This window comes from Cygnus atratus, chromosome 2, assembly GCF_013377495.2.
Source record: "Cygnus atratus isolate AKBS03 ecotype Queensland, Australia chromosome 2, CAtr_DNAZoo_HiC_assembly, whole genome shotgun sequence".
In the NCBI taxonomy this organism is placed as follows: domain Eukaryota; kingdom Metazoa; phylum Chordata; class Aves; order Anseriformes; family Anatidae; genus Cygnus; species Cygnus atratus.
The window spans coordinates 113,216,361-113,241,330 of record NC_066363.1 but is presented as its reverse complement, the minus strand read 5'-3'; the positions used below and the strand labels follow the sequence as shown (position 1 = coordinate 113,241,330).

At 38.1% G+C, this 24,970-nt stretch overlaps 1 long non-coding RNA gene across 1 annotated transcript; it reads right to left on the bottom strand.

The window, feature by feature from the left end:
* Window positions 1–10,455: 10,455 nt before the first annotated feature.
* LOC118260780 (uncharacterized) lies at window positions 10,456–24,957 on the bottom strand. Its single transcript, XR_007707778.1, has 5 exons — window positions 24,899–24,957; window positions 23,935–24,013; window positions 21,215–21,314; window positions 16,281–16,389; window positions 10,456–13,846 (listed from the first exon to the last, which is right to left on the bottom strand). It is a non-coding gene; the product is annotated as an uncharacterized LOC118260780 (long non-coding RNA).
* Window positions 24,958–24,970: the final 13 nt, after the last annotated feature.

Here is a 24,970-nt window from a genome sequence, read left to right as displayed (position 1 = left end):
TTTTTATTATGCAGCTGAGAAGCTCTGAATTGGCTCCGTGCCAGTCACACTGTATTGCTATGCTTTGGAGGTTTTCAAAAGGATGAAAGAAAGCATTTAGGGAGGTTCCAGAAACGATGCTGATGGCTGCCATGCTAATGCTTGTAATGAATTCTAAATTGGTAATGGGACCACTTATGGATAACTAAAGGCTTATTCACTCCCTTGGATATCTGCTTTTTTCCTCTACCACTTTCTGCTGGATTTAGTGCCAGTATTCACTTTTCATTTTTCTTTTTCTGTCTTCTTCTGTTCTTTTACTTTCCTACTGTCATTTCTCATGCTGTATTCTTCCTCTAAAAATTATCACCCCTCAGGCTCTCCCCTTATTCTAGTTGCCTTACTGCAGCAAATGCACGTCCTACAAATCTCTAGTTACCATTGCTAGTCTCCTTTCCCATATGGGACTAATTACTAAAACAAGTTTGCATGACTTTGAAACGATAATAATAACACTTCTATGAGCGTATAATTTCATTTTATATCTACTGGATAATGCAAACTGCATTCATACCACCTAGAGATAGGTGGTATAATAACAAGTGATAAAATAATAGGTAGTATAATAATGAAGGATAGCATTAATGGGCAGCAATCATAACTGACATAGACTTGTAGTTTCTGGCTGACGCAGGTTTAAATGATGTTAGTGTTGATTGCAATGTGTCTTATTGCCTTAGGAGATACGTGTTAAGTATAAAGGCTTGCAGTTAAAATTCTGTGAGGCGTAAGACTCCTCTGGAACGTCTATCTTGTCAGCAGAACTGTTAAAGTGTAACTCTGGTCAGAAAAAAATGACACTATAAAAATTCCATCTATCATGCATTGTATTTATTTTCCCTTGGTGATTTCCAGATTAAATCTGCTCAGTTTACAAATCAAAAGAGACTTTTTTAACTGCTTTTTTATCCAACAGTCTATGTTCCCTGTTCTGCTTGTGACTTAAAAAAAAAATAAAAAATTAAACTATGTTTTTTTCTGTTCCATACATCATTTTCCATCCACTCACAGTAAAAATTCTCCAGCTAAAATACAGGCCGTATTTGTACTGACATGTAATGAATCAGAACAAACTATATCTCACTCACCATTCAGATAAAAAAAAAAAAAACTTTTTTTTTTTTTTCCCCAGTATGCTACATATATAGAGAGATCACATGGAGTGATCAAAATGGTCATATTTACTCTGGCAAGCTGAACAATGTTGCATACTAAATATATAGTTAACTACATGTTACATATCTCTCCCTATATATATACCTATATGTATGTATATATGCATAATATACACCAGTATATGACTACACATATACATTTGGACCCATGTAAACTGTTCTCAAGTATAGTCCTAATCAAGGGGTATCAAAAACATATATCCCTTAAACAGCTATGCTGTTATCTCTTTGAAATGTCCTTCCACATCCAGAAGAAACAGAAAAAAGGACAGTGCTGCAGTTTACTGGCACTACATGACTGCTGCTCCAAACTGCTTCATCTGTGTTAAAATTATCTGCATCATTTCCTACCCTTTTCCTCTCTCTCCTATTTGCTCACCTATATTTCATTAACTCTCCCTTTTGACATGTCTGAACTCTGTCAAACCATGAATCTTTACAATTTGTAATAGGAAATACAGTGTGATAATTCTTGATATTTGTCCATAGCATGAGTATTCTGTACATAGAGTTATATCACACAATGGATATGTTGAGTTAGTGGTTATTTTTCCAGTAGCAAAGGAATACAATTTCTAACAAAAACTACTGTCAAGAAATGCTGCTTTAAAAATATCAGTATTATGGAGAAATCAAGAAATGCAGAGATAAAGCTGATTTTTCAAGTAAACATTTAGCTCTACTTCATCTTCATCTGTAATCACTAGAATGGCAATCAGATCATCTCATGAATGAAGTATAGTCAAATGAAGGTGAATCTAAGCATGGCAAAGGCCATGCAGGTAAACAGAATATACTTTGTGGAGTGTACTTTGTCACTATATATATGTTTATATAAATATATATGTATTAGAACCCAAGGGAATGGCATGAAGCTGCAACAAGGGAAATTCAAGTTGAATATTAGGAAAAGATTCTTCACCAATAGGGTCATCGGGCACTGGGACGGGCTCCCCAGGGCAGTGGTCACGGCACTGAGCCTGTTGGAGTTCAAGAAGCGTTTGGACAACGCTCTCAGGCACAGGGTCTGATTTTTGGGTGGTCCTGTGTGGTGCCAGGAGCTGGACTTGATGATCCTTGTGGATCCCTTCCAACTCAGGATATTCGATGTTTCTATGATTTTAGGAGTGGCTGTGAGACTATGATGTAAGCTACCACATAAAACAATGTCCTTTACAAATCTTGCCACTTTGTTCTACAGCTGCATGTGATCAGTGTTAATCATTTCATTTAATGAAGTGCTGGAAGGTGAAAGGGGGAACAGGAGCTGGGACAGAATTTAAGCCTCAATTTGTCTATATAAGTGGTTAGCTTACAATATGGCCTCCTTTTAAGTTTTAATGTATTGGTGTCAGTTAATAAATTTGCCATAGAAGCCTACAATAAAACACAGTTAAGGTTGACAGTGTATATCTGAAATCTATACTAAAACATATTCTCATAGCTGTTAGAAATTAAATCCGTATGGGAAACAGTTTAATCATCATGAAGAAAGGTCAAGATTTTCTCATCTTTTCTCACCCAAATCAGGAAGAAAAAAAAATTTGATCTCAAGAATATTTGGTACAATCTAGCTCATTTTAAACGACTCAGTCAACAATCCAATTTCAGCCATTTATTTAAGATTTTATTTAATTAACTTAAACTTGTAATTGAAACATTATTTTGAATCATAAATGATTGATTTTATTGTTTTCTAGAAAAAGAAACTTGATTTACAGTTTCTGAAACTGTCAAATTCTTGTTAAAACCCCATCTTCCACAGGAAGGGATTCTGATGGAAAATCCCATTAAAAATTTCTTAGAACAAGAGTGTTGTATTTATCTGCCCCAAAACCTTATACATAATATAATCAAAATATAACTTAAATGTGCAAATATATACAAATAAAAATGTTAGAAGTTAAACCTAAAAATTAAGGAATAGCTCTGCACAGCTGGGGAACACAACTGACCTCATCTCTGTTGCCTGATGTCCAGTGAAATCATGGAATAACCTCAGGCATCTGTCTGGATGTTCACAGTCAGAGGAAAGTTTATTAGAAGGAATGATTCTTAAAGACAGATGAAAGCATCTTTTTCTTTCTCTTTCTAGTGGCACAGGAGCCCACGTGGTTGAGGTGTCCACCCTGGGCTTCCTCACAACTCCCTGATCACTGCAGGACCATACAGCCGACACTTGTTCTCCTGTGCAATTCTCCATTTAAATGCACACTCACATACTCACCCTTCTTTATCCCACCCTCCTTGCCTCTGTTTAGAATAGATGTAGTAAAGTAAGCACATGGTTAGCCTTTGAAAATAACAATAAAAACACAGGGATGAAACTTACTTTCATTAGAAGCTGGTGCACACATTTTTTCCAGCAAAACACAAAGACTAGTGCTCTTTCAAAATGGCTTCTGTTTCCCATTGCCTTCAGCAACACTGATGCTAAGCCATGTATAAAGACAGTGGCTTCCTATGCTAAAAGAGGAAAGGTTTTTTTAGAATGATGTTCATAAAAAGGAATTAAATGTTGAAGTGTGTATCTGCTCGGATAAGTGTAGTCACAGATTCATTTTGGCTGAACTCCAAGCTAGGAAGCTGTGAGTGTGCTTTGGCTCAGCAGCCAGAGAGGCAAATTAGCAGAGAGCTAATATACCCTGCCTTTCAGCCTACTGCTTCAGGTACAACTCTAGACCAGACTGACTCATCTTTGGAAAACTCAAAAACAAAGATGAGAAAACAGGAAATGCTCTCTACTGTTGCCCCTCAGCTGTGAACCAAAAGAGGTCAGGAAACTAGTTCAGGGCATGAGGGATGGGAAACAAAACACTCATCTGGTAATATATTTACTGCACATTTTACTATAATGCAAATATTCATAAGTACCAGCATGTGAATATTCATAAGTAGTATCATGTTAATATTCACAAATAGCATCGTGTCAACTTAAAGTAATTACAGGAATCTAAATAGAGAAATTCTTAGAGTTTAACATGTTAGGCATTAGACAACTTAATGGATAGCAATAATTGTGCCCTAGCTTTGATTTCAAGTTATGAAATAGGGAAGCTCTGATTGCACCTGCAAATGGGAATGCTGGTAAGACACAAGTTCAAAGATGACAAATAGCAGTCTCACGGTGACCAGGTCTCTTAATACCCTCTGAGATATCACACACAGTCCCATAAATCCAGCTGATCTAGTTGGACCTTAATGTGATCTTCCTATATACTGGGTTGTAACTGTCTTCCACCAGGCCTTGCTGCAAGACATGGATACCTGGGAGGTCTGAGAGCACTTCATTCCTTACACATTCCTTTGTTTCTTATGCCATATTGCTCTCCAAATGTAGAGAACAATCAATTTCTTCTTCAAGCAACTCTTTACATATTTTGAGTTCATAATCATGTCCTTCCCCTGTCTCTCTTCTTTATGGAAAACATCTCATGATTTTGTAGTCTTCCTTAGCATGTCAGATTTTCTAAATTCTGAATTATTCTCATTCTACTTTCAGCTTGTCCACATAGTTTAACATCTAGAACTACACTCAGTCCACCATCTAGTATCTTAGTTTCATTTTAAACATTGCAATATTCCTGCACACCAAATTCATATTTATTTTTTTTAATTTTCTTTTTCTTTTTTCTTTTTCTTTTTCTGTAATATATCTAAATTTCAGGCTGTTTAATTGAGAAAGGTTGCACAGAGCTGATTCTGTGCAATAGAAATCCTATTACAATTATCATTTATTTAAAAATCAAGCTTGGGATCTCTAGGAGTGGTTTCTGATGTCCTTCTTTCCCACTTTTTCTAAGATTTAGAGGTAGACACATGTACATCTACTAACTGGATGAAACACTATGTTGAACAGCTCTAAGTGTCACACAGTTTAATCCTCTTGACCTAAGGCTGAGATTGTATCACTGTGAAGTTACCACTAGCTCCATGAAACACACTGCAGAAGCTTAGTGTATTTTTACCAGACCAGAACTGGGCCGAAATTGACTTACTGAGGTTTGAAAGTAAAAATTAAGATGTAGTTAAGAGGTTATATGTATACATTATGTACGTATGTATATTTATCTTTTTGTCTCTACTTCCTAATTTTCTTTGTTCTTCAAATGAATGAATACTTCACTTTGAATCATTTTTACTCTGTGTACTGATCACAGGTTCTTTGGCAGGAAAGGCTTGCTTGAACCAGGTGAGACTGTACCCATAATGCTGAGAATACAGATCTAATATAGGCTTCATGTTTTTTGAGGAGTAAAGGAAACTAAGTTTGTCCCTTGACAAATGTCCTAAAGACACCCAAGCAGGATCTAAAGCACGGTTTGTCCTTCAACCATAACAACACATTTGGATCTTCTGTACCAGTTACTTAAAAGGAACATTGACTAGTTTCTACCCATTCCATAAAATTTAAACATGCCCTTTTTATACTTTGTGGAAACTGCCTAAACATTTTCAGACAGCTGCTTGTTGTTGTGTTTTGCAAAGACCTTCATGGTGGAGTGATGCTGGTCACACATCACACATAACACATCATCACTGGGCAGTGTACAGGAGTAGACTATCTGGTTGAGGAGTCATGCTCCACTCTGTGCTTGATACATACAACCAGCCTGTTTAATGGAAGAAACAATGTTCTTTCATCCCCTCAGCAATCTTCCCTAGAGTAGGTACATTTTATGTTTCCCACTGAGAATAAATTACAAACCTCCTCAAGTCTCTTTTCTTTATGTAATATTAGTACATTTTAGGGGATGTTACCATAGAGGTACTTAATAAAAAAGATATACAGAAAGTTATTGTGCACACCTACCTGATCTCCAAATGCAAACTTTTTTTTTTTTTTTTCCCTCAGAGTAATAGAGTGTCTACACAATTCAGTTTTTACAGTTCTTTCTGTGGGTGGAAGGATGAAAAAGATGTGAGTAAAGCAGGCTTCCTAACTAATGTTCTTGAGATTGAATATACTTTAATCTCTTTTAGGAGTTAGAAAATCTCCTTAATTTTGCTTTGTTGTTGAGCAGTTTATGTTTTCTTCAGACAGGATGAATTGATGGCAAAGTCTGTGAGAACAGCAATGAAAAGAAAAAAAATAGTCTTTAAAGATAAGTTTCACAGCCTCAGCCATCTTGAAAGCCATTGTTTTATTCGCCCTTTCAGTATATTAAGTCTTAAGGGATTATTATTTATAGTAACGCTATAAATGTGACAATTTCTCTATACTGTGATTTTATTAGTGGAAAATGTGAAGACAATTTTGGCAAGGGTTGAACAGCATGTGACTGGATAGAGATTACAGAAACGTCTATAACACATCTGCAGCAGCCAGAATAGCAAAATAGCCATTGAAGCAATGATGATAAAAAAACTCTGTAACCAAATAAATCATCTAGGACTTAATAATTATTCAGTTCAAACATTAAAGAATCCACAACTCAAGGAAAATCTCTGGGTTTAATATTTATTGAAGAGGAAACCATATTGCTGCTGAGTTAAAAATTGATTTTTGAATTGAAAATCAACAGAGTTGTGAAATTTGAACAGAAAAGAATACTTCTGATCACACTATGCACTGTGGGGAAAGGAGAATAATTTTACTGTTTATCCTACCTCAACCTGAGAGGGAAAGAATATCTCTTTTTGATACCATGTTTGCTGTTTGCTCCTAATTTTTATTGTAAAGCTGTACTGGGTAACAGAAATATACCCATCTAGAAGAGACTTGGGAATCTGTGCTTGTATAGTGGCAATATTGGTTTATTTTTATATTTTTATTTTTAAGACAAATCCTGTGACATAATTGCCTTGGTAGCTTTACAAAGTGACATAGATGGACAAAAATTTCTAGCATCTACACCTATCTCCTTCAGTGCTTTCCACATCATAGCTTTAGCTTAAGCATCTCTTCTGTTTACTGCATGTGCCAACAAAAATCCCTGACACATCAGGTGACGAGATGGGAAGAATGATTGAAAGAGAAACTACTGCTTGGAAAGGACTAATATTTACTGTTGGCTTTTCAATTAGAAGAAGATAGATTTCAGTCAGATTGTGAGACTAAACTTAATCGTTTTGCCATTGTACAAGTTTTTTCTTCCCCCATCATATAAACCTGTCCTCTATTGCAGCCTTGTGAGCACAGGAAAGTAGGAATTTCAAAATCTTTTACACTTGCAGTAAGCTGCTCTAAGTTCTCAGTATTCTTGTGAAGATGGAAAAGGAACTGAAGATCTAACTGGCTTGAGGGTATTTCAAAGAGTTAGGATTAAAGAGGCTTATTTAACATAAATGTTACAACAAATTAATATAAAATTGTAGCAGAGGTTTTCAAGCTTCTTAATGGGTGTTCTGCGGTTTTTACCCAGTCAGCTACCAAAAATCTTTTACATGAAATTTATGTCTAACTTTTTTTTTTTTTTTCAAGAGAACTTTCTTTGGCAGTTACAAGTTGTCTATTTTTATAACAACCTCAGCAGAGTGTTCCAACAATAACTGTAATTTAAGTACTTATCAGACCTCTAAGAGCATAAGTCAATGTTTATTAAGCTTCGAGTACTATGTAATAGTGTATTGCTGAAAAGTCCTGCCTTAGTTACTGACTTCTCTGAAATTTGGGATTTTTTAAATTTAAGAATACACAGGACAGCATATACTCAATTTACAGAGCCTCCTTTTCTTGGTTGTCTTAAGAGGTTTATTCAACTGTAACATCTTTTGTAGTATCATTATCATAAGCCAAGTCTTACCAGGATAAAGATACTCTCAAGAATAGAGAGTACACAATCCTTTTTCACCATCCTACTTCAAGATGAAGAATAAATTCCTACTTTCACTCCCTCTGCCAAGTCTAAAACTAGCCTCATTATCTTAGGAATTATTTTTCTTCTTTGCTTGCTTAGTGCTCAGAACAAAAAGGTCCTAAACTCAGTAGGAACCTGGAATGCAGTGTCAATAATATAAACATGTCAAAAGAAGTTTTGCTAAGAGGCTTATTATTATGCTGCACTTATGTTCTACCTTCCATGCAAATTCTCAGTAGTGTCTTATTACCATCATTAATATCCTTTAGATATATAAAAAGGGGGGGGAAGGGGGGGGGGCTTAGTAATTGTTTTGTCAAATACTGGTTTATTAAATATTTTGGTTTAAATATCTTGAGATTTCACTGCATTATGAACACAGTGTAAGAAACAGAAAGAGGTGGGGAAAAAAAACTATGCAGAGAGGAAAGAAAGTTATGAGAGGGAATGAACACAGAGCATGTAATGAACATAAGTTTGTAGGGATTATCTTGTGAGCAATTTTTAGATTCAATTTTGGGTTAAGATCCCATTTTGCTGGATGTCATTTGAACACATAGACACATATAGAAGTACAGAATGAGAGAGGGCTTCTTTCCCTGAAGAATGTACAGAGTAATTAAAGTTCAGTTTGTTGACACTAAAGCTACAGGGAAGCTTATTCTTTTCCCTTGAAGCATTAAACTGCTAGAAAAGCCACGAGGATGCCTGAAGAGACCATGAGTCTGGGCAATAGAAGCAAAAACTTCATTAATGTTTCCATTTCCATTTCTTGACTTTAGAGGCAAAGTTGAGGGAAAGGCTGGAGGCTCAAGTCAGAGGAGCAACCGGCAGAGGAGAGAAGACATAAGAAGAATATGTGGAAGTAGAACACTATGGCTGTTTCATATTTAAAGCATCTAGAACAAGAGTAGATCCTCTTGGAAAGTAGAAGAAAAAAAAAAAAAGAAGAAAAAAAAAAGGATATTTTGCCCCCGTTTCTTTTTTTAGCCTGTTAATAGAAAGGATAATTGTTGTTGGTTTTTGGTTTTGTTTTTGTTTTGGTTGTGGTGTTGTTGTTGTTTTGGTTGTTGTTTGTTTGTTTGCTTGTTTTGCTTTAGCAATGAGATCCCAACTTTCCATCACTGAGAATTATTGCTTGAACGGGAAGAAGACCTCTTGGAAAAAAACATTTTAGCTAAGCAGCTTTTACAGTTTTGGTCCACACCTTCTTTATAATGTTATTCAACCTTAACCTTAGTTTTATCACAATACAAGGATAGATTGCCTACTTTTTTCAAAAGCCAAAAATAACAGAGCAATCAGTATTTTTCTCTATAAATAATGCTAAATTTGAGGGGAGGAGGGAAATAAAACTGACCTGAACAGAATGAAAAATTGTGCTGCAATTAAAGACACTCAGCTGCAGTAGTGAGAGAAAATAAGAAAAGGAAAAATACAGCAGCATGTAAGAAATAAACAATAATTAGTGAATGAGACTATTGCTGCTTAAAATTGGTATTTAAAACTTGGAAGAAGATCAAGCAACTTTCTTGTAGCTTTCCTATATTAACATGTACAATAAAACTTCCTATCAGCAAACTGCAGCATAAAGAAGTTAGCGTGTTATGTTACCACTAAAACAGCATGAAAAAGTCTTGGAGGGGAAAATAAAAGAATCTGGGGGAGAAAGGTTTCTGCAGTTATATAGAATGATTTATTTTCTCTCATGTGTATTTGGATTTAAAATTTAACAATGAAAAGGAATGCTAGCATTGCAGTTAATGTTCTGTGTAGAGGTGCTTATATTACTTAGGTTTCTGTTTATTGATGTTAGAACTCTGTTATTACATACAGAAAGACAGACAAATTCTGCAGGGCAAGTATACGTCTGGTATAAAACTATATTTCTGGTATGACAAGAATAATTTTCAAAGCATATTTTATTCATTTTTTAAAAATGTTACGAATGCCCTCTGTTTCAGAGCTAGAAGTTATATTAATATTAATCTAAAATGTTCCTAACATTTCTTTTGCTTAAAACAACAAAACTTGGAAGAGTTGAGTTGCTGCAATGAATAATAATACACCTGTCCCCAAAAACACCTTTTGACAATGTTTTTTGTTCATTTTTTTCTGTTTGTTTTGTTTTTAAGATAGCAAAGCCCCTACTCGCTCTGAGACTCTTTACAAAGCCCATCCTATGTGAAGGCCCGCTTTAGCTGACATTTATGTAATTCTCTTCATGGACATTGAAGGGAGGTCACAGTGCAAAATCCAAGTGCTTGTGTTTCATTTGTAATAGAAGAGAGGTTTTAAACATGAAGCAATCTCTCACTCCTACAAGAAAGATAATTTATCTCTTCCCTTAGCACAGTCAGGTCCTGGAGAGTTGCCACTTCAATTTTCTGGGACTTTACAACACACTCAACAATATTCAAATAAAATTTTATTGTATTGTGAAAAGATGGGTGGGGAGAGAAACTGTGTTAGCACTGATTAAGGTTGAAACCTTAGTTCTGTGAAGGTCAGGAAATTCAAAGTAGTTTCCTATAATATCTTTACTCTGCTTCAACGTGTGAACATGCAAATGCTTGTGTGTTCATGTGTGTTCATGTGACAAAATACTCCTTGCATTGTTTGAAAATAAATTAATTTCAAGGTGGTGAGGATCTCACTTTCCAAGAAAATCTTCAGAAAACATGAACAAGTTTTTTTTTCTTTAATCAGCACAATAAACTGTCTGAGTGTTGCCTGACTACATTGCTTGGTAGGAAAAGTTAGTGGTACAAAAACAATTGGCTCAAGAAAATGTAGACTTATTACAAAATATATTAACAGTATGATTTCCAGTAAAGCCAGTAGTAGCTGAGATTGTGAACAACAGACAACTTGTTTGAAATGTACCCTTTGGTTTGTCAGCCAGCAATTTGAAAGGTAACTAAACTGTCTATTAAGTCCTCAAAGCCAATCAAATGCCTACTGTCTTAGTATTTCCAGTGTTTTTCCTAAAATTAAACTTTTGTATTTTCTTTAAAGGCAACAGTAATCATGCCATTGCCTTTGGACATAATGTCCAAAGCTAAGCATGTTTTTAAAATTAATCCCATTATTCTGTCAGACATCTCTCCCCTTTTATCAGTTGAAAAAATAGCCTCCTGTAGAAAGTCAAATCTTTTATTTATCATTTCAGTGCTAACCACAATTAACTTTGTTATTTTACAGAAGCTATCCTCTTACTGAAGAGACCTGAAATAAAAAATAATCTTCAGTTGAAAGGGCACATGCTGTTATCATCATCAGTCTATGAAAATTGCCTCATATTGTACTTTTTTGTTTCAGTAATACTGCACATAATTCACATACACACATATAAGTGGCTGGAGCACTGAATAATGAATATTAGAGATTCTGTACCTTCCTCTGTAAATACATTGATTGCCTGTGCATCCTATCACCTATCAATACACCATTTCTAGATTGATTTAAAAAAAAAAAAGAAAAAAAAAGAAAAAGAAAAACAAAACCAGAAACAAACTATAGCAATCTTTAAAATAAGGATTTCAACACCTGCTAGCTGTCAAGATCTGATAACCTTATCTGTATGTATTTAATAATGTAGTAGCCAGTGCCTTATGGAACATTTTCTCAGAATCAAAGAGGTGAAATCAATGGAGTTCTATGGAAATTAACTTGAATTCAAGGAATTAGGATAAATCTTAGGATTTATTAGGATATATTAGGATAATTAGGATATATTAGGACAATTAGGATAAATTTTAGCTAAAATTGTGCAAAAAGCTCTTAATATGCATTGGCACTGTACTCTATCATGATGTCATAAGGTCAGGATAATGTAGATTATTTTGATCTAAACACTGATTTAATTCTTTTCAACCAGAATTTGTCGTGCAACAATGTGGTGCAAAAACATGCTGACTGACTGTTCCTATGGTCTCACTAAGTTGCACCGAGTTTAGTTTCCTGCTTAATTCTGTAGTGTGTGTTTACAGAGCTTTGTCCAGATTTTAGACAAAAATGGGGTGGGGGAGAGCCACGGCAGTTGCTAAAACAGACTTTTCACTACTTGTTAAATAGTTTTTGATATAGGTTTAAACAAAGAATATCGAGTAAGACCAGCTGAGGAAATACTTCACATACACCTTTCTGAGGCTGCACCTCTAAATAGTCATAAATAAGATGAACCAGTCCACTCTAAGCTCAACAATTTAGGAATATCAAACACAAGTGCGTCCATATCACTTTGCAACAGCAGCTTACAGTAGTCTCATCTTTAATGAAATGTAATTGCATATGCACAGTACCACATTTTTTCAAATGTGCCCCTCAGCAGTCTAGGAAGATGCCCTATGGTGTGACGTTCCATCATGCACCCCAACCCTCTACAGCTTTTATTTCTTTTTTTTTTTTTCCCACAGTGCAGAATAGTCCCTGAAGACAGGAATTTCAAACTGCAGCTGAGACTAACACTCTCATCATTGCTTTTGTGACATCCATTACTTTTGCCAGTTGTTTTTGAACTGCTGTCAGGATGCTTGAAGGAATCTTCATTAATTCTGGGAATATAAATCTTATTAATACAAATAGGATGATGCCTATGCAACTGGAATTTTATAGCAGATGGATGTCATCCTGCGGCATTGCGCAGCTTCAGACATCATGGTCATCTGGCTTAGTAACAGGCTGAGCATGGTGCAGCTTTTACTAGTTGGCTTCTGCTGCTGAGATAAGGCACCTGCAGTGACAAGGACCAAAGCAATGATGCAAAAGTGGGATACCCTACAGCAGCAGTTAAAATTCAGGATGACAAAGGCTGTTTTTCTATGTATATGCATAGGGGAGATATTACCATGTCTCACCACCATCAGAAAGCTCCCTTCACCTGCTGATTGCTGGTCTTGAGCTATTTGAGCAAATCACAGTGGAGCAACCATAGTGAAGAACAGAAGTAGAGTAAAGAGCAGTACTGTTGTGTCATACCAGTAACTTTGGCTGTTTGGAGAGGCCTATGAATGGTGCTGTCTGCCTGCATTCTTGATTCATTAGGACTCTCAGCAGGCTGTACTTGTCTAATCTTCTGCAAGTTAGCAACCCAAAATCCTACGGGACAGGATTTATTTATTTTTTTCACGTTGCTGCAAGGCCTCATCAATTATTAAGGAAGGTTCACTAATATTAATATGGAAACATCAATGTTGCCAAGATCTGGGGTTCATTTCCAGCAGTGCCCAAAGGCAAATATGCTCCCTGTGTAATCTGGATATTAACAGTGTTAAGATTTCACACCTCAGTAGGAAAGATCTGGTTTATTTTCAGTTCCCCAGCATATGGTGCTTTCCCTAGGTTCTTCAGCCAGAAGAAAGAATATTTTGGCTTCATTTTTTCTTAGTCTTAAAATGGAAAGTGCTTTTGGACCACTTATGGTTAAATGCTGGATTTTTCCCAATCATGTGTGGAAAGGACCTGTTTTATTCTGCAGGGGTTAAACGAGGAGAGAGTGATCACTGTGGAAAGGTCCTACAGCTGTTACCTGAAATGGTGTTCCTTACACTGATGGCAGTAGAACTCGAGGCCATGCTACTCATGCTTTTGCTGAAGATGTCCATTTACAACATTTTTCCTTTCATTTTCTTCATTCTGGCTTTGCAAGGAGTCAGAATGTTCTGTTTTGGTTCCTTGGTCTTGGCATAAGAAACTATTTGCTTCTCAGCTGTCCCTTCATGGCCCTCTATTAGTGTAACTTCAACAGTCCCCAAAGCAGATCTTTCCTTCTTTCTTTTCACATGAAGATCTGTTTGCATCTCAGTGGAGGAGAGCTACCTGTTACACCAGCTGGATCATGACAGAAAAATATTCCAGGCAATTAGTGTCCCCGTCATCATAGTATCAGTGCGAACAGTATATACTACCAACAACCCTTCCCCTCCTCCTACATCCCTTCTCCCTCTCACCCAGACCCCCAGTTTTGGGATACTATTTCCAGCTGCTCTTCTACCTTGAGATTTCTTTGGACTTCCTTTGAGAGGCTGAGCCGTATTTGAAGCTATTTTGTCCTACATAAAGCTTCTGTAATAGTATCTTCATGTTTGACCAGCAATGTTAGGTGTTTGTTGTTTTTGTATTTGTTCTTGTTTTTGTTTGGATTGGTTTGTTTTTTTGGGGGGAGTAGTAGAAAAGAGAAGAGGAATTAGATGGTTGCTAATAGCATTCTGCATTCATCAAAGCTATTCTTACTTTGAAGGATGCTACCAAGAGACAAGACTTTCCTGGGGTATAGAAGGATCTTATTCAAAACAGGCAATAGGCCAACCCGAAAGATGCACAAGGGTGCTCTTTATCAAGAGCTTTTCCTCTTCTTACTCCCATCCATACAAGCACTCCAGCTGCTGGAATAGTAAAGAGAAATGCTAGCTATCTGGGCAGGCACAGTAAAGCTTCTCTTCCTTGAAGTTTGTGCACCTTAGCTTTCAGAGTTTTTTTATTACACCTACAAATAAGTAGAAAATATACTGCAAAATTAATAGCATTCTGCAGCAACCGTTTAAGAGCAAGTAGTTTGTAATGTCTTAAAAATCTCTATTCAAGTTTGAAATGTCTCTGTAATGTGATTTTGGCCATTTATGTTATGAAATCTCGATAGCAGTAAAAGCTGAGTGTACTAATGAAAGCAGGAGCCAATGCTCTCTCACTGTTTTTCATGCTGTCTCTGTAACTACAGTAAGCATCCCTGCTCTGCAAAGGATCACATGCTTGGTTGTCTTTTCCTCCCGAAGTCCTATTTTGTCAACTTTTTTGGAGGAAAAGTGGAGAACTTACAAATGCTTTAAATTCCCCAAATCTAGGTGTGAGCTGTAGCCATATCCCACTGTATAGCCACATGTGACACTTCAGCACATGTAAATCCCATTTGCTCATTCTCTGTAGGAGCAGTGATGACCAGGAGACCAGATATCAGAAACCTGCAGCCTTTGAAACGGTCTCTCACAGGAATTAATCCCAGCAAATTGCTATGTCATTGAGAGCCTCACGTTACTTAAGTCATAGCGACCTGTTAGGGAGAAGATATGTTGAAAACTTCTTAGACAGGATTCTTTGGCTCTGTGTCTTTATTGGACATGTCATACCAGCAAGAGAACAAATTTAGGAATTACTTCTAAATCAGTACCTGCTAAATGATACACCACTTTCTTCAGCAGGAGTGCTAAGATATTTTGGGGGAGTAAATGTAACTGTAAATGGATATACCTTTTACAGCCTTGTATTCATTCAATTTGTTCACTTGAGTTGAAAGGGGTAAGAGTATGAATGGCTGAGTTTACCTGCAATATGAAGTTGCTGTCAATGGAAAACAGAGCAGTTAAAACCCCCAAATGTTTAAACTCTCAAGGAATATGGGAGGGAGAAAGTCTCACCTCTGCATTTGCAAGCAATGGTCAGGAATTTGCTTCTGGCCATCATGAAGCAAGACACTGTCTTTGGCAGCAATAATTGTAAAATTTCTGCTTCCCTACCACCCCTCAAAAAGAGCCAGTATTGTGATTCTAGGGACTGAGTCATGGTATGGATATGTATGCGAAATGTGCAGAGTCTGCCAAAAGAATAAACCCTTTTCAAAACTATTAAAAGCTGCTCAGCAGGGTCATTCAGTTCAGACTGAAGTTTATGGAGATTACACAGCACTCTGACTCTATGGAGTTAACAGTACCAGGAAGGAATAGCTGTGAGGCAGAGTAATATTCACAGAGAAAACTCCAAATCAACCCAAGGCATGGCATTTAGTCCTTAAAATGCAAAGGCACAGCAATGAATCATAATGAATCCAATAATTTGTGTGGTTTTTTTTCATTGGGTTGTTTTTGTCTGGTTGTTTGTTTGGGTGGGAGGGTTTTTTGTTTGTTTGTTTGCTTGCTTTGGTGGGAAAACTAAACAACACAATTCTTTGGTTTGATGCTAACACCATCCAGCTCCTCAAAATGGTGACACATCCAATATTACCAGTCCTGTTCTGATCCCCTTGTCCTTCAGTTCCTCTACTGCAATTTTTTAGAAATTGACATGAGGCCAAACTTAGAGATGTTTATTTGATAGTCCTTAAAATCTTGTACATGTACTTAATGACTCATCTTGAGATGGGACTATACATGCTTCTGTTTAGAAGACCAGAGCATGTTCAGGCAGAATCAAAGGGGACATGTATGCTTTAATGGATATGGAGACTCAGTTATTTAGTGGAGTTGGGCACTCCCGGCTTCCCAAGGGCACTTACTTGTAGAGGCAGTCTGGTCATGATGACTCCGAATCAGTGTGAGGAGAGAATACAGAGAGATGTAAAGTGATCAGTGTGGGATGGAAGTGGAAGACTGCCAGAACTGGAGCTGCAAAGAATGTATTTACAAAAGCTTCAGTGCAAAGGAAAATGAGGGATCTTCCTGTAAAAGTCAGATGCCTGAGAACAAATACTGCAGGGTGTGTTTCAGAGAGAGAAATGCTACTTTGGTAAGCTGTGATTCTGACTGGGGAGCCAACTGATAACCAAAGAAATGGTGTGACAAAAGGATTAATGTGATCATTGTATTTGTTGACATGGGAGCATTGAACAGGAATCTGGTACATGCATTATACTGGTCTTTCAAATGACTACAGCTACTAGTGAAATACACTGTACAGTGCTAGTACCAGTATTTCAAGCAGCATTTTTAAAATTAGAGTGTCAGGGAAGAACTAGAACATTTATTAAATGATTGGAAACCTATGTGTTTTAATGAAATACTCAAAGACTTTGCTTCAGTTAGCTTAATGAGGAAAAGTGCAGACTTATCAAAGGTAACTGGTCTATAGTTTCAATACCGGGAACAGAAACATGAAAAAGCAACTCTTCAGCTTATTGCTGAAAAAAATAACAAGAGTCAATGGCTGGAAATTAGACAAGTTAGATAAATGCAGTCTAGTCATGACACAGATATTTTTAAAGGAAAGAGTAACCATCTAACAGCACAACTTACTACTACGTGTAACATTAGATTCTCCAACATCAGTAGTTTTTAAATTAAAGTTGAATTATTTTTTTTTAAGTACCTAGTTCAGGCAGCAATTATTTCAGCAGTATTTTATAACCAATATTACATGAAAGGTCAGCCTATAGACTTTTGTTCATTTAATCTAGTATATCTAACATTTCCAGTCAAATGATTTTGAAGTAAATCACAAACATGCATAAAGAATGCCTGAAAAACCTTGTGAGGCATATAAGCAATTTCAATGTTTATTTGTTTTTTCTCCAAAAAGCTATTCTTGGCTGTAGAATAACTGCTGTGTAATAGAGATACCACTGGGGTAGCATCAGTCCAGGTAGCAGCAGCATGCAGCTCAATGCTGGATGCAAACTCTTTCTGCAAATCAAAGCGAATGCTTGGGTGTTTAGCCCCTGCTGAGCTCCCTGCTGTTGCCTGCAGCTCTGGAGCTGTGAACAGCCTCCTTATAACAGCAGCTGATGTTGCACCCTCTCTGAAGTGGTTCAAAGAAAGGCCCAGGCGTGGCTGAACATGTGTCTGTCACTGACTTGTGAAGTGAGAGTTTCCATTGAAGAACAATATTCACTGGGAAAAATTAACCGCAACACACAAGGCTTGTGGTGGGTTCTCTCATTTTAAAACAAACCTCCATCTCTGCCTTAAAAACATGCCCAGCCACTGCGCAAGTTATTGGCCCTGTTGGGAAAATTACCAGGCAATATTCTTAAGCCTGTGTTACAGTGAGGTCAAAATAAATGATGAAAACGGTCCCCTCTGACTTCAGAATATATAAACAGTGGATGCGATCCATTAGCAGTGGAGAAAAAGTAAGAGAGTTTATTTTAAAGCCAAAGAGTCCTAGATTTTTGTTTTTATTTTTGGAATCAGCATATGTACTGAATAGTGCTCCTCAACATGGAAACAAATTTGGGGCTACATTTAAAATAACATACATATATTCTACGTTTCAACTCATAAATGCTTCTGTCAAAGCTCTGTTAAAAATGGGACAAAATTTCAAGTGTGACGAGCACTCAGCAGCTCCCATGGGTGCTAAAGGTGAGAAGCAGCAGAGCAAGGTTGATAAGGAGGACTGGTGTAGATTTAGGAGCCCTGGCTCGTCTTGCTGTGGCAGTTAGCACCTCAGTCCAAGCAGCCCTCCTACCCCTTGGTCTCACAGTAACAATGCTTTTCTTGTTTTTGTTTTTAAATCAGCTGCCTGGTAGCTTTCCGGGGCACTTTTCAGATGTTTAGCTCCTATTTGACCTAATGTGTCAGGACTGCACACTAGTGAGGAGGGGTACAAGCATGTTCCCCTCAGCTCTGGGGATGGAGGCCTCTTGGAAGAGACAAAGTGGACAGCTGTGAAGACTAATAAATCACAGTACCACAGGAACAGCTCCTTTGGTCTGAAAGAGCCCAGTTTCACACAGCTGTGTCTGCAGAGGTCGGCTTTCCCACTGTCCCTCTCAAAACATGTTGAGTTGCTGGCTTTCTGCAGGAAGGGCCTGGTGTCATGAGGCCCAAACCCCAGATGTCCATGCTTCCAGGGGTCCAGGCTCCTTTAACCAAAGGAGAGTATTCTTCCTTCATGAATCAATGTTTAGGGACTTTCCAAAGTTTAGATTAATGACCAAGTTACATACATTCATACAGCATTTAGGGATATTTTAGACGTGCATTAGGGCAAAACAGACAGAAGATCACCTCAGAGAAGGAAGCCATTTTGAAGTCCTACTAATGTAAAAATGATTCAAAGCAAGGAAATTTTTTTTTAATCAGCAGATTCCTCTGAAAGTATGTAAAATATTGCAGCATGGGTATTTCACTGCGTGTCAAATTTTAACTTGGAGTGAATTTCTGCAGCCACGTTGTAAACACTTTGAATAAGAGTACTAATATTATCCATCTATTTGTCAAATAAAAACAAATTTTCAGGTGCTTGCATCCAAAATGTCCTAATTTTCTAAAGTCTCTGAACCTCTTGCATCCTTGGAACAAACCATTTACAATGTGTATTTTAATCTGCAACTTTTGGGAACATTGACTCTGATCTAAAACTCACTTTTTGTAATTGCATTTTCTTTCCTTGAACCAGAAAATGGTACCAACAGGATACCAATTATATTAACATGCTGGGCCACTTTATATTCTACCTTCACATCTCCTATGGAAAACATAATTATCACTATTATAATCCACTACAAAGGGAGGTATCTGTGAAGTGCAACTACAGCTTATATTGACAACAGTTTTTTCACTGACGGAAGCCATATGTTTCCGTTGGCCTGTGAACAAGTAAATCTTAAAGCACTACAATTTTACTTCCAGTTTCTCATCCTAGAGAAGTATTGTCTCAGTCCTCTCCTTCAGTTTACCCTTTGAGACAACATCAGTCAGACCCTCCTCCTCCTCCATGCTGTTGGGGCCTTTCAAGGGGAGCAATGACGACATGAAAATAGACATCTCTCCCTACCATCTCTCTGCTGCTAAATATACCAGAGACTCTTGGAAACAGCAGAGCAGCTCCTGCAGTCTCCAAATAGGGTACGTAATTTGTTCAATGGAGATGGTTTGTATACAGAATTTTTGCAATACAGCAGCTATTGGAGGAATAAGAGGCATATAAGATGCAGACAGATTCTTTCATGTGAAACTCCTCTGAAAATATAAAAAACTTAATTGTCAGACCCATAACAATGCCAGATTTTGGTCAACTTTATCAGTGACTGAAGAAGGCACAACCTCAGCGTAAGAACTGTAGTTCTTCCAAGGTCAAAAAGTCTAAGCTCCGGAGCCTGGGAGTAAAATCCCTCAATGAGATGGCAATAATAATGTCATAACAAAAATAAAATATTTTCCTTAACCTCACTCTTCAAAAAGGACAAACAAAACTTTCTCAAGTTTTCGAAAAGCACTTGGCTCAAAACAGCTGCCCAGCACAGAGAATTTCATCTAGTTAGCTAACAAAAAGGGGGAGAGGGTAGAAAATGAAAATAACATTTTGGTATAGAAAATATTAGGCAAATGTAACTACAGGTGTTGTTAAAATCTCTGTTTAATAATGGAAGAGGCAATCTGTATGGCAGCTCTCTCTTACAATTTCATTAAAGCAAATTATTATCTATGCTGGTTTACCATAAATAATTAGAGTTCCAGTTTCATAATTTTTATTACCTAGAAGTCGGGAGTAATAAGGTTGTTCTTGTGGAAATGTACAACATTTCTTTTTTGAAGGTGTTACATACTTTTTAGAGAAACTAACAGGTATTGTGCAAGTAAAATTTGGCTATGGCTAAAGAGGATCTCTGGGACTGTGCAGACTGCATTAGTCTGAAAAAGATGAGACTTCTGATCCCAAGACAATAACATGGTTACTAGATTTTAGTGAGAAGCTGATCAGGAAAAAGGAGGTACTTCACTTCAAATAAGTAAAAATATTAGCAATTAAAAAAAAAAAGGCTTCGTTTAGTGAAACTAGCTTTTTAAGAGGCAAGCCCAACTCCTTCTATTGGCCCACTCGCTAATGAAGCAGTTCTATGAAACTGTAAAACTTTCTTGTGTGGTGACTAGAAATTATCACAGGCCCTTGTTACAAGCCGTCATCCTTTCAGTCACGCCACATGACTAGGGTCTTGTTCCAGAAGATAATTTTTTGTTGTTGTTGAAGATACATGACTGAACAGAGATGCTCTGCTGATCAGAAGATCTTTTCCTTTGTCCTGATTTTCAACAGAAAATCTCCAGACCAAACAGCTTGAAAGCACTGGGCAGTAATGCTGAATGAGACCCTCTAGAAGAACACACTAAGCTTCACTATGTTGATTCTTAAATCATCAAACATAGGGTATAGACATAAAGCAAATTACACAATATGCAAATATGTTGTATCACAGCTGTATTGCATATGCTCAGCATCTCCTCTATAGAGAAATCCTTTGCAAAATGTACTAGCAATTAACAGAAATGTAAGTGGTGACAGATACGATTTATCAGAAAGTAAAAAACATTCTCTTTCACATCGTATATATATATATTAACATATATAGCATAGAAAGCGATTAATGCTGATGAGGGTTGCTAAAACAGAAACAGAACTGCTATATACAACATTTTTTCATCTTAACCTAGCTGGTTTTCAAATTTGAGCAGAACAGCCCACAAACTGCTGCAGCTTTAGTTACCTTACCATGTCTTGCATTGTCTCGATGTAAGAAACAGACTGGAGAAACTTGCATGTTAGGTAATGATAGCGTCAGGAAAGCCAATGAGGGTAAATTGGTTAAGTTCTGTAATAAATTACAAGACACAGTCAAGTAAATATTACCTACTCCTAGGACTTTCTTTTTTCTTTTTTTTTTCCTGAAGACTACTTGCCTAAATAAAAGAACAATTAGAATTTTTATTTTCAGTTCTTATAGGTGATCAACATGAAATTGTGAATTTAGAAAAGCACCCAGAGTGCATAATTCAAAGGGTCATATTATTCTTACTGAAGTATGAGAAAGCAGCACTAACAACAGGGCTTTTATTACCCCAATTTGAAAAATATTTAAGCTGTTTTGCCATCTACGCCATTCAGTTTTTCTTTCCCACTTGACACTATCTACACAAAACTGCATTCTCCCTAGCTATGCATGATTGTGTACTTCCTAAAACAATTATTTTCAAGTGTTGCCAATGACAAATAATCTTATAATTCAAAAAATCTCCACCCTTAAGAATTTTGGATGTGTGGAGTAGGAAAAAAATACTATTTTTGCCATTACTGTGATAAAACTCCTTATTAAGAATTGAATGTCCTCGGAAAGAAAAGGAGATTGCAGGGAATGAAGAAACTATTAATTAGGTATTTTGGTTTTGTTTATCAAAGACAGATATTTCGTGAGATGTAATGAAGAAAGCAATAAAAGCGGGTAAACTAATATGCCCTTAAGTACTTTTGCTCATTATCTTTATCCCTCCATTATTAATTCTAAATAATGGAGTATGGCCTCCATCTTGTAAATATTCAGGCATATGAACAGTGGTATGCAGTGTGTAGTGTGACTGAATTTGCTGAGATCTCGTGTACAAATGTTTGTCAGATCAAGGCCTAAATTGTAAGTAAAGTGCTTTATTTGCATAATTTGAATCGAGGACAGTGGTAGTGGCAGTACCTGCCAGATTAAACATAAGGATAGGCCCACACGGGAAAAGTTCTTTTATTTTTCAAAATATTTGAAGCTGTGAGCACACTAGTATGTTCCAAATTGAAAACATTCATTTTTTACGGAATTTTTATGAACCCTAGGAATGAAAATTAATTTGGACAAGTTGAAAGAGAGACTCAACTCCATGACTAACATGGGAATTACCCTAATCCTCTCTTCAACTTAATCATGGAATTTTAACAAGTTTTTTCTGGAAGCCCTTGAGATCTCCTAGGTTGAACATTAACTTATGTCCATTATTCTTATACTACTTAGAATACACTCATAAATGCAATCTGTGGCTGAGTTATGAGATAAACCCTTCAAAATTGTCACCGTTTGATGACTTTTGCATGATATATGCAAAAAGGGCTGATGATCTCAATCTAGTATCAGTTCTAACTCCGAATCTCCAGCTATGCCAAATTATTGTTAGATTATTTCTGTAAGAATCTGTTTTCTGGGGCTCATCCTACAGATCAATAGCAGAAGCCCCGAGGAGCCATCCATGTCTGTGAGCAACTCCCAAGTTTCTCCTCTGCTGCGCTCTCCCAGACATATGCCTCTCACCCACAAAAAGATTCAGTGCAGAAATTCTGCCTCAAAAAGTATAAGCCACCCCTGCTCTATTAGTTTCTCTTGATCACAGCACCCAGAACTGGGAAACTCCATGAGCCGGAGGGCACTTTTGGTTACAGCTGTGTAAATGAGGGAAGCCACCTGCTTGATAGAAACATGTTCAAGACTAAAAGATTCAGTAAAACAGTGTTGGTGAGAGCAATTTTTCTGCCAGCGTTACTATTTCTGCTAAGTAATTTAAAGGCAGCAGCAGAACCGTTAAGAGGCATCAGCCAGAGCTTAGATCTGGTAACCTTCCAGATATGCTGCAGAGCCTTTTATTTTTTCCCAGGCCTGTAGGGATGGATGGGTTGAGGGAATATGAGGGCTAGGCTCCTTTATGTAGTAGGTAATTACTCTCATTGGACAGTTGGTTTATGGAGGTGTTTATGTTGTATGCTTTGCATTTTGTAGAGCACTTGTAAGACTGAAAAAATGCTCAAAACAGAGTAATTAACAAATGTTACTATTATGTCTACCTACCAGAAAATACAAATAGAAATCTGTTACTTGGGGAAAGTCAACATTTCATAAGCAGGCACAAGCAAAATCTCGGGGTAAGGCCTTAGACCTGACAGAGCACACGCTCTGGCAGGTGCCAACTTGGGAAACTCATCCTCGTAACAGATACAAGCACCAGCAGCATTGTTCCAGCTCACTTTCCCTCAGGCCCAGGCTGAATTTTAATCCAGAACCTCATAACAGGCTTCGTTTCCATCATTTATTGCTGGTCGCAACTCGGCTCTGCTACAATTTCATGGGCTACAACTTAAAAAAAGAGAAAAAAGGCGGGGGATGGGATGGGATGGGATGGGATGGGATGGGATGGGGGCTGTTTTTCTATTCTGGTCTGTCTCCTCGCTTGATTCTCCTCTGCCTTTTATTGCCCCCAGGTTGCTCCTGGCTCGCCCCCGGTCCGGCTGCTGCCGCGGCGCGGCACGGCACGGCTCGGCACCGGCTGCGCGCAGCTCCCCCGCCGCTGCTGGCTTTTTCTGCCTCTCCCTGACTTGGGTAAACAGCTGCATGGCAGCTCGCAAGCGACCGGTTTATTTTCAATTTCGAAGCTAATGAAACCGGCATCGTGCAAGTCTGTACTTACCCGGCCTGTCCCCGACAAAACATAAAAGCAAATCCGGTGTTTTCTGGCAAAGCCCAAGCATGGCGTTTTGCGTTATTTTCTAAAGCAGGGAAAGAAGAAAAGGAGGGAAAAAAAAAAAAACAGAGACTGAAAGTATTTTACTTGCAAGCTCGAGATGCTATAAAATAAGATAAGATGCTTTAAAATAAATAACACACCATTTAAAATCGATACTTCGTGAGATTGTCTGGGGGCCAGATCCTCCCCTTATTATGTCCCAGGCTGGGAGCTCTGGTGCATGGACACAAAACAACTTTGCTCAGTGACCTGTGGGCGAGGGAAGATCCTTGCCAGCTCTGCAAATGACCCAGCAGTGATCCTTGCTCCTGTAAGTGCTCGCCCAGCAAGGCTCCCAGTTTCTTTCCGCTATGCACGCTCACATTTTTGGCCCCGCGGACTGCAGCGCCGGCCAAGGAGCCTTTGAAAACACTCGCTGAGAAATTCAGCAGGTAGCTCGGAATAAAACGGAGAGCGGGGATGGGGGGGGGGGGGGCGGGATTAATAACAGGAGGGAATTAAAAAATAACAATGAAAAAATAAAGCACCCCGTGAAGCCGTAGCAGTTGAGAGAAACTTGCGGCGCCGGCAGCAGCCGGGGGCGTCCCGGAGCCCCCGGTGGGCTTCGCCCAGCATCCAGCATCCCTCGGGGAGCACCGCGGGGCCGGGCCCTCCCTCCCCAGCAAGTTGTGCCCTCCAATTTCAGTACAAGTTAGCGGGTCACGATTTTTTTTTATTATTATTATTATTTTTTTTCCCCCGAGGCCGGCAGAGCCCGGTGCTTGCCGTGCCGCGCTGCATCGGCCGTGCGGCCGGCAGGGAGCGACGAGAGGCGAAGGGGGAGCTGCCAGCAGCAGCAGCAGCAGCAGCAGGAGGCAGGGAGGCAGGCACCGGGCGAGCACACACACACACACGCACACACACTCACGGCAGGCAGAGGCTGCTCGGTATTGTTATCGCTGCGCTTCGGCGGAGGGCTGTGCGTGCAGGGGGAGGGGTG